Source organism: Pezoporus occidentalis, unplaced genomic scaffold (assembly GCF_034315485.1).
Source record: "Pezoporus occidentalis ecotype Australia unplaced genomic scaffold, CSIRO_AGI_Poc_V1 ctg31, whole genome shotgun sequence".
Classification (NCBI taxonomy): Eukaryota; Metazoa; Chordata; class Aves; order Psittaciformes; family Psittacidae; genus Pezoporus; species Pezoporus occidentalis.
In genome coordinates this window covers 5598078-5609839 of record NW_026915052.1, presented here as the reverse complement: position 1 = coordinate 5609839, position 11762 = coordinate 5598078, and the positions used below count along the sequence as shown (strand labels likewise).

Sequence of the window (11762 nt, the reverse complement as noted above, 5' to 3'; positions counted from 1 at the left end):
GGTCATCATCAAATACGCAATTTCTAGTCAGAAATACGTAGCATGACTGCTGAGATATGGTGGTTTACTGTCTCTAGAAGCACAACCATGAACATTTTTTGTGGTTCTTTTCCTGGAGCTATTTATTTACTGTGACATACCTAAAGTACTCAGTTTTGTGTTATTTTCCAGGTGGTTTGCGTGGATTCTCCCATGGCATGCTCAGAATGGTCCTTGGTTTGCACCAACCCAGTAGAGCGAGGGTTGCAAGATGCTTACATTGGCACTAGGAAACACAGGGCACAGCAGCTCTGTGGGTTTCACTGTTTAAATCTTCCTTTCAGAGATTCAGGAAGCAGGTAAGTAGATGTGAAGGGTTGGGATCCTGCCGCAGAGAAAACCAGGCCAGCACAGCAGTGGAGACCCCTTGCTGTGGCTGATGTGGGCTCAGCAGCTCCCTTGAGACCTGCCGCCCTCTGCCAGATCAGCCTCTGCACAGATCTGCAGTGCTTGCAGGAGCTACTGTCCTCAAGCCCTTCCCTTCCAGCTGTGAAAGCAGTGTCAGCATGGTGGAGAACAGATTTCACTAGGCTGGGGGTCTTCACTGAATGTACCATATCTAAAAGCCACTTGGAGAGAGTCACCTTACCTTCTCTTTCCTGTACATTGAGGTGATGGAGGGCTTTTCCTCATGCTGCAACCGGCTCACAGCTGCAGGGCGTGTGAAACATGCTCTCAAAATCCCCTCTCTGCTGCGTCCTGCAAGTGTTTCACAGCAGTTAATTTGGGGTATCTAAGCTAAGCTTTTGGTGGGGGAAGTGTTAGTAGTAGATTCTAGACAGATTGTTGACAAAGCCTTCCAAACTGTGGTCCCTCACTTCTCTGGCTCTTCGTTCCTCCTGTTGTGGAAATCACTTGCTACTAATTCATATAAGAAAATTTACCTGCCTACTTTGGCCAGCAAAACTGATAAAGGTGGGAAGACAGAAGTCAGACTCTAGCCTTCATCTGGCTTTGACTTCCTCCATGTGAACTATCTCATTTATTTTTACCAGTGACATCCAGCAAGGCACATAAGAAGGTCTTGCGCAGGTCTTATTCTTGTAGAGTGGCATTGAGCTTGTGAGCCTTCAGACCTGAATGAAAAACCTTGTTCCTATCTTTTTCACAGAATCTGGTTTTATTTTCAAGAAAGGTCTTATGCTTTTCTAAACAATTGGTCAGAAACTTTTTGGTATTTTCTTAAAAAAAAAAAAATCTGCAGAAAAGTTAAAAGGGTTGATTGTTTTTGAGAAATGGACATATGGAGAGAACATTTATCATTTTCAATGCCAGAAACCATTTCTTTTCAGTTCTAGATTCCCCTTAAATATAAATATTTTTTCTGTTAGTTTGATTGAAAAATAATTGAGCAGCTTATAAAAGTTTTAATAGACGATTCCTATCCAAGTGCTAGGAATGGTCATTTCGTAATACCAGTCTCACTTTTATCCCACAATATGTTAATCATGTTGATAGTAATGGTTGTAAATGCTTGACTAATTAGTAGTTACCTGGGCAGTCAAATTCCAGTGAATAAGGATGTCAGGAGTTCAAACCTCATAACAGGGACAGATCCATTCCTACTAAGTACTTTTGATTGCAGTTTAACAACCTAAAATTGGATATGCATTAGGAATAAAACACAGTTTAATGCATGAAGTGAAAGATTCCAGGAAAATAACTTCACTAGCCTCTGCAACTATTGGTAATAAATAAGAGCTACAACAGTAAGATAATTTCTGCTTTGGAAGCTGGAACAATTTCCTTTAACATAAACTTTTTAAAGTAATATTTTTACTTTGCTTTGACCTTATTTCATGCAACATATGCCAGAATCAAAGCTGGACAATGAATTAATAAATAAATAATTTAGCTGATGAGTGTCACTTTTATTTCTTTCAGTCAATTGTTCACAAGTTGACTTTTGTGAATGTATTCATTATTCAGTTTTATTCAGTAAATAATTTCTAGGAGTAATTCTTTGCCTGTAGATTGCTTGGAAGCATTTCACTGTGAATAGTAAAAATCTATTCAGGCTTTCAATATAAGACAAACTAAAAATATCTGTAACTACTGGTGGAGTTCTTAAACACAAACAATATACTGCAATCTTAATGAGCAATGCCAGCATTTTCAGGAAGTCCACTACTTCCCATGGTGAATAGAGGGGAAAGCAGCATCTCACCTGTCTTTGTTGTGCTGACTTTAAATAGTGTACATTGTATATGCAAATAAGTTTTTGCAAGAAAAGGGTTGCTTAAATGGTCGAAAAACAAAATAAGCCTGAACAAAACATGATTGACTTCCCAGTGAATATATAAACAGTCCACACAAAGGAACTAACTGCATAGCAAGTATTTTCCTGAAGTACCCCAATGGAAGATGTCTAGGAAATAAACGTAACATGATAAAACTAATTTACACTCAGAGAATAGCTGTGTAACCATATGAACTCTTTTTCCATTTCCTTCTGTGGGAATAAATATTTCAGACAAGCAAAGTACTTTGTAAATGATGCCTTTGTGGGGATTTGTCTGGCCTGGTCCAATTATTCTGAAACCTAGCAATTTTCTCCTATCATTGAATCTGGTTTTATTGCAAATAGGGTCATAGAAATAGTCACTCATTGCAATAATGGACTTCGTTTATCTTAACTATTAACACTTCCAGTAGGTTTACACACACGTATATATTCAATATTTATGGATATGCACAGTGCATATATATTAATAATGAAGTAACTTTATCTCCAACAATCTGAAAACAAAATCACGTAATACCATACAGTGTGGGGTGCAGTGGTAACTGGAAGCAGCATATCAGGATAACAGAACAGAAAAGGAATAAATAAATTAGGAGGGAGTCTTCCATATCTGCTTCAACTTCCAGAGTGTCAATTGAGCCTTTGTTCAATATTCCACCTTTTGTGGTTCTGTGTGCTCTTGATTAGTCATGTAGAGATGCACCTTTTGGCAGCAACGTAAGTTTTGTGTTTGCCAAGAGTGATTTTCTACCAGTCAGGGGATACATCAGGAAACAAAAAGGCAAATTGCCCCACAGAGTATAATTAGATGTGTTCCTTCTTCCTTTCTCTGCCTCTGAAGAACAGATTTACTAATGAAAAGTGTGGGACACCCATAAGGTGTCATACAGCACCGTTTCTGCTCTTCAAACCTCCCATGAAGGAAAGCACTGTATAAATCCCAGCCTCAAGACAAAAATCATACCTTTGAACTGTACTTTTCAGTGTGTATTCCATGACCAAAAGGGTCATGATTAACCTCTCGTCTGATGGTCACCCCAAATGAGGCATTTTTGTGGAGTTGGGGGAAAAAAAAGTCTACAATAAAGCATAATGGAGACAGAGTAATGAATAGGAAGATGGTCTGATAACACTTGGTGTTTGTAGCCAGCTAGGCTGAAAGCAATCGACTTTATTTTCCAGAATTTTGTTAATTCCTGTGATGCCCAGAGATCTGTGTACCAAGATGCTTTTGTTCTGAAGGAAGGGAAGCATGGTCAGCACAAAGAGCAACATCAAAGGTCCCTGTGATGCTACATGAAGCACCCACAAGGTTATCCTCCAAGTGAGACCTTCTCTTTGCCCTTTAGATATTATTACCCTGTGCTGCAAGTTTTCATGATCACACAGATCTATAAGTTCCCCTCTGATGCAGGCAGGCAGATCTGGGGCCGTTCATCCATGAACTGCAAGCCTAGATTGCTACTCTTCGCAAAAATTAGATTAGACATGATAATATCACATGCAGCCATCTGATCCAGCAGAGCAGAATTCATTTCTGAAGGCAGAGCCTTGGCAGGGCGCAGAGATTTCTGCTCTGTTGGGACTGGCTAGAAATGATTTAACTCTGTTGAGAAACCTGGTCTCAATTCATCCCTGACATGAATCCTTGACTTATAAAAGGCATGTATCTGTCTCCATTTCTTTAAATTGCCTCTCTTATTCATGCGTCTTTCCGGGTAGGTGTTACAAATAACCACAAAGTACTTGTGATGATATATGGTAAACAGAGAGACAATTTCTGGCTGCCAAAGTGAACTTTCTAAATAATTATGGAATGATTCCACATCCATTTCATAATTAGACTCCTGAGACTACAACCATGATATTATTTGTGATTCAACATACATTTTTAGCTTGGAAATGTTCCATGATCCATTAGGTTTATTCTACCTGAGGTTTTCTAATTCACTCTTATCATCCTGCCACTGGGATCTTAAATGTGAAGCATGTATTGATCTAATAAGAGTTACCAAGTAACCAAATGCTAATAGCTGGTGTTGGCTCACTGATTCCACATCAGCCAGTGGAATGTGGGAGATGGACAAGACTGGAGTGAGTGAGGTCATTCTGAGTCAGCTTTTATCACATGCTCATCATATTGCAGAAACAAAAAAGAGTGAAACTGGTACCTCTGCTTAAAGCATCTGGGCTGCTGTTGATGGCAGGGCTGCCACCAGCCATGAGATAAATGAGAAGGATGAACCCACTGCCAGCAGGAGGATGATTGAGCTGGCATAAAACAGAAAGGGAGGCAAAAAAGGCATGAAAAGAAAATCCCTTAGAAAGAGTGAAAGCAGAACTCTCTTTAGGAGTTCCATTTTAGCAGTAATTGCTTTGTGCTCTCTGTTGTGTTGACTGGGGCTTTCTGTAACAATTCCCCATTTTCCCAGTTGAGTTTCAGCCTGAGGAGAATTCAGGCTAGGATGACTGCAGTGTATAGTCTAAAAAGGGGATTAGCAGTTTTGTCTAAATCACAGATATCAAAAGGTTCCTGTTGACTTCTGTGAGACGCTGTCTGTCCTTAGCGGATTTTAGAAACCTGGTTGGCAATCAGTGCCAAGCTGGTCCTGAAAAGGGCAGCAAGTGGGACTAACAACAATAGGAAGGGAATAAGCCGAGGGAACTGTGAAGCACCTAGATGCAGGCATCGCTGCATATGATGTTTTGAAGGCACTGATGTAAATGCTCTTGAGCTCCATTTGCAGTGTCACCTTGGAGGGGTATTAAATTAGATTAATGACATGAAAGAAGAACAGAAAAATGGAGAAAATAGGAGATTGAAACAAAAGAAAAGACCAAATGAGTAAAATATGCATGAATTGGAAAATTTGGATGGTGATAGTGGATGATGAAGAATATAAAAACCATGTGGCAAATCTGTTTGCCATTAGCAGCCACTTTACATAATGTTATGTCTATTAATGCTGATATTTGTTTTGGATTTAATTTACTATAATTAGTATTAAAGTCTCTCTCCTCCAGCTCTCCAAGCCCTAGAGCTTGGTGTTTTCAGAGTAAAATAAATAGGTTTAAGAAAGAGTAGTTAGTACAATTTCCAAAACTGGCCAAGTGCTTCTGGAGCCTATAGTTAATTGCATCTCACTTTAAGCTGAGGCAAGGAAACTAAACAAGGGAAAAGGCAGGCAGCACATCAAAGAACACTTGTGGACACCAGGATATACAAATGTCAGGTTGAAAGCCAGTTATGTTTTGCACAGGCAAGCTGAAGATTTGTGGTTTTGTTCCAAAGCAGAGTATGTTTTGGCATGCCTGCAGGAGTGTCGGAAAGTCCTGCTCATGCCAAGAAAATCTGTGTCTTACAGTGGGAGTAGCTGAGAGCAGGAGGGGCTCTTATTGGAGAGTGTGGAACTGGGGTCCAGCTCTGACCCCTGGCAGGTTTGGATAAGATCCTTAAAATGTAATGCCCCTAGTATGCAGGTTATTACTACCTGACCTGTAACAGTTACATCCCTCTCATTTGCTCCCATTTCTCTCTCCCTCATTCTTATCAGAAATTTGGTCTGGGACAAGGAAACCTCTCAACTTTAATATGTTGGTCAGAATCATCTCTGCTTCAACAAATGTACTTTTTCTTATCGGGAGCATTTACATCAGCATATTTTTCCTCATCTCAAATGTATGAGCCTTTCAATCAGACTTCTCAATGAAACAATGGAAATTACATTGCCTTTTCCTTTAAAGCTAGACAAATGCAAAGGCAAAGAATAATCTTCACAGAACACCTATGGAGATGGTGAATTAATAGTGTCTAACAGAAGGAGAACTGAACCTGAGCTCTTGGTCTATCATATGATTCTGGCTATGTGTCTGTTCCCTGAAAAAGGCAAAACTTGCGGAGAGCTGGTTTAGCTTCTTGCATTCTCTCTTTCATGCATTATACCTGCTCTAACAAGCATTTCTAAGAGAGGCATTGAGACTGGCATAATCTTATGCAGTGTAACTTGTGCGATCATTTCTTCCTGGGTATTGGAGAACTGAAAAAATTAGAACCCTTTTGGAGCATACTGAGCCAAAAGGCCCTTTCCAGTTCTAAAAGCTCTAAAATGGCAGAAAAGTGACACCAGCACTCCTCCTTCCTAGAGGAAGACCTGCTTTTGCGACTCCCCTGAGGCTGTAGAACTGAAATACCTTTTCCTGACTTTTGACATGCTTTTGGCATGTTTTATCACATGCTACACAGATAGTGCCAGAGCTGGGATATAGTGTCAGCTTCTTTGATGGACATATTTGATAGTCCAAATAGAAAAGTTATTAGCAAGAGATTCCATAAGACTTCTTCACTGAAAATTTGCCTTCTGTTTGACTGACATGTTTTTGTTCTCAATCGTTTTCTGTGCAACATTTCTAAAAGAAAGTAAAAGGACACCTGTTGTTACCCACTGCATAACAAGGGATGCTACTGACTCTAATGAAGAGTTCTGCATGTGGAACCCAGGCAGGATTTCACCTCTGTGACTCACATCTATGGACTGATAGATTTCCAAAGCTTATTTCTGTGGGGAAATTTGGGTCAAGCTGACTTTCTACCTATATCCTTGAAAGAATACTGAAGTGAATGGAAATTTGTTAGTGCATGTGTAAGGCATTTGCTTTTCATTTAAGTAAAATAATATGATGTACAAAGACTTGGGGAGGGTACTGTTGATCCCAAAACACAGATATCATATTTCTTTTCTGACCAGAGTAATAATTTCTATTTTCCTCTACTTAAAGTAATGTTACTATGAGGGGCACAGTCTGCCTGTAAGGCTGGCACACTGCTCTATTGAGTTATGGCTCTACTGGCTTCTGCCAAAAGGCCAAACAACTTCATTTCTCACATTCCCACTACTTGGTTTGCTATCACTAGCTTATTACAACTGGTGACTTTCCAGGATATTGTCATTCCCTATGCACTGACACAGAATGTAATCTTCTGAACAATATACACTGTTTGCAGCACATGAGTGAAGAGAGTATCTGCCTGCTTTGTTACTCCTTCTTTTTAAATGAATTTTTGTCACATCTACCTTTTTCTCCACAACAACACCTGATTCCCATTTCTAAGCCCAGTAGCCATGTTTGCTTCTCACCTGCTCCTCCTGCCTTGATTCCTTTGGAATGTGCTGGGTGACTTTACCTGGCATAGTGGCAGCAAATGCTGCTACCAGAGAGTGATGGGTGATCCAGGTGTTGGGTGCCTCTCCTGTTTCAGATAGGTGGGTATATCAAGAAAGACATGCTTTCTTGAAGCCTGCAAATTTTCCTTGGATGCAAAGCATATTCGTCAGTTCAAGCACATACAAAAAGCACATCTGAGACTGTAAGAGGAGTGGATTTCCTCAAACTAACACATAGGAAGGTGGCTTCTGGAGCCACCACTCTGTCATGTCTTTCAGGAGGACTTGATATGAATCAGGATCAGTATTGGAGGAGACAAGGAAGTGCCAGGCTAATCAAGGCTGGTGGGTTTGCATGGCCTTGGTACACTATTCTGTGCTCACCATTGCTATTTCAGAAAAGACTCAGCTCCTTTGCCTTTACCAGATAGAAATCAAACACCTGCAAGGCAGTAAAATAGCACTGCTTCCCTTTTTTTTTTCTGGGAATGTGCAGCACAATTAAGCAATACAGAGGTGGAATAAGAAAGAGAATTTTGAGAATCTGGATGAAGTGGCACTGATAGTTGTCACCTTTACTTGTCAGTTCAAAGTTGGATTTTGGGGCAGTGTGTAGTGGTGGATATGGCTTGGCCCTGGACAGGAGAAGCTAGAGCTCCAGTGTACCAGGCAGCTCTCATTCCTTCCAACCATCTGCTTATGCAAGAGTCTTTTTTACAAAACTAAGGCTGGAGATGTCTTGGAAATGAATTCCCCTAAATCTTGGTTCTGCCCAACAGTCCATGCAGTAGTAGCTCTGACCCTAGGCACATGCAACCAAACACTTCCTATCTGAAATCTTGGCTTTATTTACTCCAAAAAAAATAAAATAGCTGCTCCAGAACGTACATATAAAACCTTGTAAATTCAGACGCACACCAAAACCTTTTACTGCAAAACATTCCTGTCTGAATAATGACTCATTCACTCTAGGTGCTTTATATGAGCAAAATGGAGGTAAATTCCTGGGTTTGGGAATGGCATTGGGAAGGGAACATAGAGTTTTCCTGATACACAACAACATTAATCAGGTGATACCTCCTTTCTGGAAACAAAATGTGTTGTTTAGGATTTGAAATGTTGCCTACCTTGTTTTCAGCATTGATGGCAGAAGAGGCTCTAGAGGAAGAGGTTGTCGTATTACCTTTATACTGCTTTTAGACAATTCTAAAATGTCTGCTAATAGATTTTAATGCAGCTTCTAATAATGAATCCTAAATAACATGCTCATTTTCATAAGTCTTGTTTAAGAAGAGGGCTGTAGAAGAGCTACAGATACTGGTAAAGAGACTGTTCCTGCCCTGAAGTCTATATAAACTGAAGGAGCAATGCCAGTTTACACTAAAGATTTGGCCCACAGTTTTCAGAGAGGCTGATTATACAACATAAAGGAAAAGAAGCCAAGAAGCCATAGCATTTTGACAGAAGCAGGTTAAGAAATTTTATGATAGAGGCTCTCTCAACACTGGGCTATGAAGGCAAGAACACAAGCCTTTTTTTTTAGACGTACCTGTTGGTCATGACGGAAAACGTTGGCAGCATCTCATACTGACATGTCTAGCTTGGGAGGCCTGCTCAGAAAAATCCTTCATCAGAGCAGCAGCTGTCTCCTTCCCCCGAGCAAATTCCTTTAAAGCTGTCAAAGATGCTGTAATCAGACTAGGTCATCAAAACCGGTCCTCCTGAGGACTGGAAATAAGATCCAGAGATGAGCATTCAGCTACATGTGTAAGGTCTAAAACACTAAAGTTTCCATTGAAAATAAATGAAGGGACTGTAATTGCTGTGAAAGAAAAGCGAAGCAATCATTGGAAGAGCCCGAAAGCTTTCAAACTACCTCCTGAAACAAAAGCAGGGATCTATGTAATGCATAACAGAATCTGATAACAGAGTAAAGCTTTCACTAGGAAACCAACTTAAGAGAACTATTAGAGCATTTGCCTGTGTGGCTCCAGGAGCTAAGGCAAATTTTAACAGAGATTTCACCACACAGTTTAGTAGTTTTATTACCAGATTAAATGAAAAAGTTTAATAAAGTAATAAAAATGGATTCTTTTTAATAATTTGTAAAAATACTAGAACAATCTTCTTGATTTCACAATAGCCATGGTGACCAAACCACCTCTCATATTTGTGCTTGCATAAGCAGTTTCATGATTTCCACAAATTGTTTGTCATGTAACTATGGTCAATATGTTTAATAATTTGTAAAAATACTAGAACAAAGCACAATAGCCATGGTGACCACTGAGAGGGCATTGCTGTGCATTTGCACCACCTCTCATATTTGTGCTTGCATAAGCAGTTTCATGATTTCCACAAATTGTGGAAAGCTGGGGAAAGCAAGGAGTGGACAGCAGTTCCAGGAGGTGAATCATTAGTAATATTGAGGAATCCATTCCCCATTTCTGATCACTGTGTTTATCAAAGTCTCTGAGAGTGTTTCCCCCAACTGGGTGTGTGCTGCTTTTACCATCTATCACAAGGGGAAACTGAGGCACCAGGTTGCAAAGTGACTCACCCAAAGCCAGCAGCAGAGCTGAGTCCTAGGGTCAAGTGATTCCTCATCCCACCTCCTACAAAATACCCTCTACCAGAGACAAGTGACCTCTCTGAGATGCTACAACCAAAGGCTTCTGCAGGCTGTGAAGCTCACAACTATTGAGGGAGAACACACAAAGAATAATCAGACCATAGAAACTGTGAAATGCTGCAAGCTCACCAATGGCATCTTGACAGGCTTGAGAGCTGGGCCTGTGTGAACCTCATGAAGTTCAACAAGGCCAAGTGCAAGGCCCTGCACCTGTGCTGGGGCAACCCCAAGCACAAACACAGGCTGGGTGGAGACTGGATTGAGAGCAGCCCTGAGAAGAACTTGGGGGTGCTGGTTGATGAGCAGTTCAACATGATTAAACATGACCCAGCAGTGTGCACTCACAGCCCAGAAAGCCAGCCATGTCCTGGGCTGCATCAAAAGAGTGTGACCAACAGGTGAAGGAGGTGATCCTGCCCCTCTGCTCTGCTCTCACGAGAACACCCCCCTGCAGTACTGCATCCAGCTCTGGGACCGCAAACAGAAGAGGGTCATGGACCTGTTGGAGAAAGTCCAGAGGACACCACAAAGATGTTCAGAGGGCTGGAGCACCTCTCCTGTGAAGACAGGCTGAGAGATTCGGGGTTGTCCAGCCAGGAGAAGAGAAGGCTCTGGGGAGACCTTATGGCAATATTCCAGTACTTAAGGGGGCCTACCAGAAACCTGGAGAGGGGCCTTTTGCAAGAGCATGTAGTGATAGGGAATGGCTTTACACTGAAAGAGGGTAGATTCAGATTAGATATTAGGAAGAAGTTCTTTGTTGCCCAAGAGAAGATGTGATTGTGGATGTGAACACTCCCATCCCTGACAGTGTTCAAGGAGAGGCTGAATGGGGCTTTGAACAACCTGATATAGTGAAAGGTGTCCCTGCCCATGACAGGGGTGTTGGAACTAGATGATCATCAAGGTCCCTTTCAACCAAAACAATTCTATGATATGATTCTGTAATACGATATAAATCCTTTAACACTGTAGAACAACCCTGTAAAAGTTTTGCAATGAGGCAGACAAGTTTATGGAGCAGATAGCAGAGAGGAGTATTGCAATATATATATATAAAGCCATGTACTTGCCTGAACGCCCTCAAAGAGCAACATCCACCAGAAGCACTGTGCTTGAGTGAGCTGTGGGGCTTCCTCAGCTGTTTATCCTGGTGAAGAATATTTAACAGCTCAGTCAACTGTCTGAAGCTCAGCAGAAGAGCCACAGTGCCAAAAGCACAGGAGATGGAGCCAGTGAAATAAACACAATGTTACCTTGATTTTTTTCTGTGTCTAATTATAGACATTATGTTCAGAATTCCTGGGAGTCAATTATAACCTTAAAGTTGCTTTTCCTTCCTCAGAGGATTTGTCCTTGAGTTAAGCAACCAAGAACAAAACAAGTGTCTTTATTTTGCAGGTCCCATGTCACATTATTCCCGTATCAAATCTGGCAGCTTCCAGTCTTCCCAACACTATAATTAGAGCATCATGCAGTCATCAAAATAGCGCTGACCCTCACCACAGCACTGCCCTGCCTTTACAGCTCACATCTGTCACACACATCAGCTCTTTGCCCACGCAAAGCAAGTGCATAGAGAGGATGCGGGGTTTGTATTTTTTCTGTGCCTGGCCTGCAGCCTGGGTCCACATATTGCTCTGGCCCCCATATATTTGTCCTATGTTACCGGAGGCAGGCTGTG

General features: G+C 41.2%; 1 long non-coding RNA gene across 1 annotated transcript; it reads right to left on the bottom strand.

Annotated features, from left to right (window-relative positions):
* Nucleotides 1-525: 525 nt before the first annotated feature.
* LOC134168458 (uncharacterized) lies at nt 526-11521 on the bottom strand. Its single transcript, XR_009966562.1, has 4 exons — nt 11180-11521; nt 8996-9174; nt 1533-1633; nt 526-738 (listed from the first exon to the last, which is right to left on the bottom strand). It is a non-coding gene; the product is annotated as an uncharacterized LOC134168458 (long non-coding RNA).
* Between the last annotated feature and the right edge of the window lie 241 nt (nt 11522-11762).